The following is a 7,181-nucleotide window of genomic DNA, read 5'->3' as shown; positions in this document are numbered from 1 at the left end:
CCTGTGGCACTTTCTTACAAAGCAGGAACTCAAAAGTGATATTCTATTTCCTTACCATTTTGAGTGAGTGTTTCTGTCTTGAGCACATTCTCTTTTGTTTACTCCATGCATGGTATGTGGCCGGCTAATCGATGAGTTATGCATGACGTACTGTGCATGTATCGTGTCCGCAGGTTCCACTGGATTCTGCTAGTAATTAAAGTTAACACCTCAGAATGTCTCGTCCACGACTCTGTGAATATGGATCCAAAGCTTTGGGGCGGCATGAGAAGAATGCTGCAGAAGTAATTATTTTCATTCATTTGCGCTCTATATCGATCGGCCTATTTCGTTCATTTCCTAATATCAAGTAACTAATTAATAACTCTCTTGTTCATTTAATTTTCTTTGCCTCGTAGGGTTTGGAGACGGTTCGTAGATACAAAGGTCGGTGAATTCAAAATGTTAAAGGCTAAGAATGCTGGGGATATTCAGCCACCGGAGACCAATCTATGTGGATACTATGTCTGTGAGATGATCCGGAGATACACCTCTGAGCGGGTTCCGAGTGATACCAATGCTCAGAGGAATAACCTCCGATGGATGCTTAGTCCAGAAGCTCGCTTCCGACCACTTCAAGAGGAACTAGCTGGATGGTTCAGCAGGGAAGTCCTCCATCCTAAAGGAGAACACTATTACGAGGACGTAGAACTTTATATGCATTAAATCATGTATGGAAACTTGTTCAAAATTGTATATGGTCATCCGATGATATTGAATATATATTGTATATTCCTCTTGAATTCTTTTTGGTTCTAATTTCAAATTTATTTGAAATTGTACATTCATATGCATGTATGTAGTACCGTAGAATATATGAAACTCCTTCAAAATTAAAATAAAGCACAAAAGAAATAAAACAATACAAATTAAACAGAAAACAGGTTTAGGGGGGGGGGGGCTAAAACCCTAAACCTGTGGCGGCCTTTAGTCGCGGTTGGCCAGAAGAACCGCGACTAAAGGTCCTCCGCCCCGACGGCCGCCTGGCGCCCACGTGGACGGGCCTTTAGTCGCGGTTCTTAAGGAGCCGCGACTAAAGGTGGGGGGCTTTAGTCGCGCTTATTTGGTCGCGGTTGCGCAACCGCGACTAATGGCAGTTGCGAACCGCGACCAAAGGCCTTTTTTCCACCAGTGTGTATTAGCTAGGTACTTCATCCATGTTTATTTCAATTCATGTTTCGTGCATAACCAAACCCAACAAACTGATACTAATTGATAGACACCCCTGCGGTGATAAAGCTCTAGCAGCTGCCGTGCCCCCGGCTCCGGCTGGCGGCACAGAATGCATAATGCAGGGTCTCGGTTTGATGAGATATTTGGCATTGATTTCTCACCTTAAAGTTAAAAGGTTGTGTCTACACTTAGGTCCGTGTCTTTCCTGCTGGCAATAGGCAGCAAAGTTGTTATTTTGCTTTCGTTGTTGAGCAGGTTCTTTAATTTGGATTTTATTATGGATGTGGCTAGGTCTCAGTCGATCAAGTCTCAGTCCAGTGTTATAACATGTAAGAAAGAGAGAGAAAATAGAAAGAAACATTGCACGTATCTCTATGTAAGATCTCGTGAATATAACATTGAATGAGACATAACCAAGTCTCCATTGATTGAGACCTAGTAAGAGTGTTTTATTATTTTTGATGTCTGTTGTACTATCATGATTGAAGATGAACATATCAAAAGTTTTAAAAAAAACGATAATGTGACTGTGACCCGATCCATGTTGGATCGTACAGGGAAAAAATATCTACTCTTAAAGTCCAGATTCAAAATTCTTATTTCTAGGACAATAGTTCTAAGTTTTATTTCTCTGCCAAAACAGTAACTGAGTGTTACATTTTAACCCAAAAAAATGAAGTGTCGTTAAGATTAACCTGGGGCAACTTTGAAAATTTTCCTTCCACTCTTGTGAAGAACTTGTGATTCCCTTCAGGCTCCGAGCACCACTACCCATTTATGACATATGTAATCACCCGATAAGGCCAGTGGCAAGCACACTCAGAACTATACATGCTGCTCTGATGGTCAGTGGATGTGTGTGGGGGAGATGGGGTCCTGATGCCTGGTACACTGGCCGAGTTTTTTTTAGGCAAAGGTACGTGGCAGAGCTAAACAAAATTGATTTTTCTTGTGGAAAACAAAATTATTAGACAAGCCATGGTAGTAGTTTTTTTTGTTAAAAAATAGAATATATTAATGTCATGAAGATATCAATTACACATAGCCTCTGCACCAACAAGATATCTAAAGACATCCGGGATGCACACAGCCAAAAATAAAATAAAATAAAGAGAGAAATATAAAAACAAAGACCCCGTCGCACTGACGAAACACTCACAACAGCAACACTCTAACCACCATCAAAGACAGCACTCGGACGGCAAAAGAGGTTCTTCAAAAGCGACTTCTCCAAGAAGGAAACAATGCAGAAGCGTTGTAGTCGCCCGATCAAGGATCTTGAGTTTTCATCTTGAATAAATATCAAGATCCCGGAACAATGTCTCTAGCAAGGCCAGGTACAACCAATGAAGGCCAGACCATGGACTTTCACCCTGGAAATCGCGGCTCGGTACACGAGAGCACCACAAAAACTGCTTTCCACCTGTGTTGCCGCCCTCTCCTGCCAAGGCCGCCGCTGCAAGTAGTCAACACCCGACACATAAGAAAAACTTGCGCCGCCATTCTTCAACGCAACCAAAGGTCCTCTTCGCCATTACAAGTCTCCCGTCGCAGCCACCATGAGTTTCTTCACCTCTGTCACCACTGTGGAAATCTACACTTAGACATGTCCCATGGCACCGGCAAGACGACGAACCTTCGCGCCACGCCTTCATGAATCCTCTCTAGCCGAAGATGAGGGTGCATCCGACTAGATCAATTTCGATCTAGATATCCGGTGGTGCCATGCGCCAAAAGCTAAGATCTCCAAATGGAAGACCGGAACCCGCCGGTGTCCAGATCGAGGAGGTCGACATGAAGCAGATCGGAGTTTTCGAGCTCGAAGAACAGCAGGGCCAACCACCGCGGACCTCCCTTGGATCCCGACGGTCCAGATATGGGCAGTGTCGCCTTGCATTCCACCGCAACCACCATGCAGCCGCTCGAATAGGTGTAGAGCACCACCACATCGGAGCACAGCCCACCAGTCACCGGCCCACGCGGTCCGCCTGTATGCCAGATCCGGTCGTAGCAACAAGCGAGCACCACCGCCACGAAGTCCCCCATGCCGCCACAACACGCACACAGGCAACCCACGTTGACGAGCCACCACGCCGCAGCAACCTATGTCAGTGCCACGCCCAAGCCCGATGAGGCCGGCTACACCGTCCCGTCGCGTGAGGGGAAGAAGACACCCCGCCGGCGTCTGTCGGGCTTCGCCCGGCCGCGCCCTTGGACGGCGGCGAGGGAGGGGGAGACAGGAGGAGGCGATCAGCAGCGCAGATTGAAGGCCCCTCCCCGTTGCTTCGCGGGGGTGGCGAGGAAGGGATAGGGTCAAGGCATTTTTTTGCTGGGCCATAGATACACTAGTACAAAACAGGGCTTTCGTTCGGGCCTGGCCAGCCCATTAGTCCCAGTTATTCACGAACCGGGACCCATGGGGGGGATTAGACCCGGTTCATGAGCCCAGTGGGCCGGCCGGGGCCTCGTGGGCATTGGTCCCGGTTTATATGGATCCATTTGTCCCGGTTCTAGGCACGAACCAGGACTAATGGGCCGCGCTCCTGGCCCACAGCTATTGGTACCGGTTCATGCCTTGAACCGGTGTAGAAGGGGGGGCTTTAGTCTCGGTTCATGCCACGAACCGGGACAAATGATTTGCCTATATATACCCATCGCCGCGACAGAGCACTCTATTTTTTCTGGCCAATGAGGGGAGGGCATTTGGGTGCTCTAGCTCATGTCCTATGCACATGAGGTGTTCGATGAAATGTCCGAGCCACACTAGTTAATCTTTCTCCTCTCGAAACTCGACCTCCGAGCTCCATTTTCCCCGAGATTTGTCTAGATTTAGCGGTCCGTCATGCCCCGTCCTCGTCTTCACCGCTGTTGATCGCCCGCGCCGATCTCGTCGCCGGCACCACCGTGGTGAGCCTCTTGTTCTTATCTTCTTTCTAAAAGAAAAAAAATTCTTACTTCAGATATATACTTGTCTAATTTTGTTACTTTTATTATTCCTTGTTATTATATAGTGTGAGGGTTTTGGTATTCGCCCCCGTCGGCCCTCGTCCTGTCTATGATTCAGACGTGGTATATATTATCTTTCGATAACTATTTGGTTCATTTATTGTTTATGACAATTATGCCGACCAACGTGACATAGATTTTATTTATCTAGGAGGTTGTTGAACCGAAAATTCCAACCGACCCTATTGTCGAGAGGTTAAATTTAGTTGAAGAAGAAAATAATTACTTGAAGGAAAAAATAAGAAAAATAGAGGAGGAGAAGATGATATTGGAGTTGCATGTTGCGGATGTCGTCGATGATCACAAGATCAAGATGGATGCAATGTGGTTGAAGATTAAAAAGATTAGAAAATATGACATTCATATCGAGGCTTGGTATCATTATGCAGTTGGATCAGTTGTTACCTTGGTTGCGATTATGATCGGATTTGTTTTTCCATTGAAATGTTTTACATAATTTCATTGTATGGTTTAATTAGATGCTCTGGATAGCTATAGGTTGTTCAATGAGAACTATGTATGTACTTTGGTTTTAATGTGATGATGAACTTCTATTAATTTTGTCACTTATCTATTCATGAGAGGGTTGTAAATTGATGATGTGGTTTTGAATGGTGCATTTTGAACACGGAAATATGAAATCCCTTTGTAACAGACGAGTTTCCGTATGAAACCCTGATACTTCGAAAGAGATTGTTCGTTTTGTACACAAAGTGCATCCAGTGTTTGCCGTAACCCTCTGTACTTTCTTGCACATGCTATGTGGGTAAAATGATGATACCATGCCAACTTGGAACCTTTTCTGAGTTTATTTCAAATGATTTTCAATTTCATGGTCTTATAGCTCAAAATAATCAGTAAATGCATGAAAAATAACAAATAAAGTCATAAAGGGTTGTAAATTGATGATGTGGCTTTGAATGGTGCATTTTGAACACATAAAAACTATGGAGTTCAAATAAGTTCAAAAAATGAAATCCCTTTGTAACAGACGAGTTTCCGTATGAAACCCTAATACTTCGAAGGAGATTGTCCGTTTTGTACACGAAGTGCATCCAGTTTTTGCCGTAACCCTCTATACTTTCTTGCACATGCTATGTGCATGAAATGATGATACCATGCCAACTTGGAACCTTTTCAGAGTTCATTTCAAATGCTTTTCAATTTCATGGTCTTATAGCTCAAAATAATCAGTAAATGCATGAAAAATAACAAATGAAGTCAGAAAGGGTTGTAAATTGATGATGTGGATTTAAATGGTGCATTTTGAACACAGAAAAACTATGGAGTTCAAATAAGTTCAAAAAAATGAAATTCCTTTGTAACAGACGAGTTTCCGTATGAAACCCTGATACTTCGAAAGAGATTGTTCGTTTTGTACACGAAGTGCATCCAGTGTTTGCCGTAACCCTCTGTACTTTCTTGCACATGCTATGTGGGTGAAATGATGATACCATGCCAACTTGGAACCTTTTCAGAGTTTATTTCAAATGCTTTTCAATTTCATGGTCTTATAGCTCAAAATAATCAGTAAATGCATGAAAAATAACAAATGAAGTCAGAAAGGGTTGTAAATTGATGATGTGGCTTTGAATGGTGAATTTTGAACACAGAAAACTATGGAGTTCAAATAAGTTCAAAAAAATGAAATCCCTTTGTAACAGACGAGTTTCCGTATGAAACCCTGATACTTATAAGGAGATTGTCCGTATTGTACACGAAGTGCATCCAGTTTTTGACGTAACCCTCCATATTTTCTTGCACATGTTATGTGGGTGAAATGATGATACCATGCCAACTTGGAACCTTTTCAAAGTTCATTTCAAATGCTCTAAATAATCAGTAAATGCATGAAGAATAAAAAATGAAGTCAGAAACAAAAGAAAATAAAATAAATAAGTAATTTGAAACAAAATAATATAAACTTTAATAAAATAGATAAGTAGAAACAAAATAAAAAAATAAACTTTAATAACATAAATAAAATTTATGAAACTAAAATTATCAAAGTATTTTCTGTTCAAAACATTATAAGCAACCTCTAGTATTATTGAAACTAAAATTATATAAAATTGATGCAACTAAAATTATCAAAGTATTTTATGTTCAAAATCATTAAAAGCAAAAAGAATTTTCATAAAAAACTTTTTTTGTTAGAAACTTTAATAGCAAAAAGATTTATCATAAAATAAAATTAATAAGTAATTATAAACAAAATAAAATAAAACAAATAAGTATTTTTTTTGTAAGTAGAAACAAAACAAAATAAATAAAGCAAAAAAGAAAACAAAAAAACTGGAAAAAATAAAAAAATTGCCACCAACTGGGCCACCACGGCCTGAATACGACTAGAAACCCATTCATGGGCTAGGATTCAGGCCCACAGAAGGCCCATCAGGCATAGCAGTAACAATTATGCCCATAAGCCTGGAATGGAGAGGAGCTCGAAAGGAGTGCGGCAGTGGGGCTTATAAACCACTGCGCGCCCCTCTCAACTAGCGAGGTGGGACTAAACTTTGGCCGCAACGCGGGCAGCACATGGGCCTTTGGTCCCGGTTAGTGGCACCAACCAGGACTAAAGGGGATGCATTGGTACCGGTTCATGGCACCAAATGGTACCAATGCCCCCCCCCCCTTTAGTCCCAGTTGGTGCCATCAATCGGGACCAAAGGCCTCTGCTTCCCGCCCGTTGGGATGCTGAAAAGAGACCTTTGGCATTGGTCCCGGTTGGTGCCAAGAACCGGGACCAAAGCCTTTGCTATATAAGAAACACTTAGCAGTTTCTGCAAAAATCACTTCTTCTCCGCCCCGACGCCCCCACGCTGCTCCTCGTCGCCGTCGTCGTTGAGCCCTGCCCCGATGCTGTCGCCCTCGCCCGACGCCGTCGCCGCTCGTCGCCCTGCCCCGACGCGCGTCGCCCCGGCCCGCCATCGTAGTCGCCGTTGCCCTGCCCTGCCCCCTTC

The sequence above is a fragment of the Triticum dicoccoides genome, chromosome 3B, assembly GCF_002162155.2.
Source record: "Triticum dicoccoides isolate Atlit2015 ecotype Zavitan chromosome 3B, WEW_v2.0, whole genome shotgun sequence".
Lineage (NCBI taxonomy): Eukaryota > Viridiplantae > Streptophyta > Magnoliopsida > Poales > Poaceae > Triticum > Triticum dicoccoides.
This window is presented reverse-complemented; position numbering follows the sequence as displayed.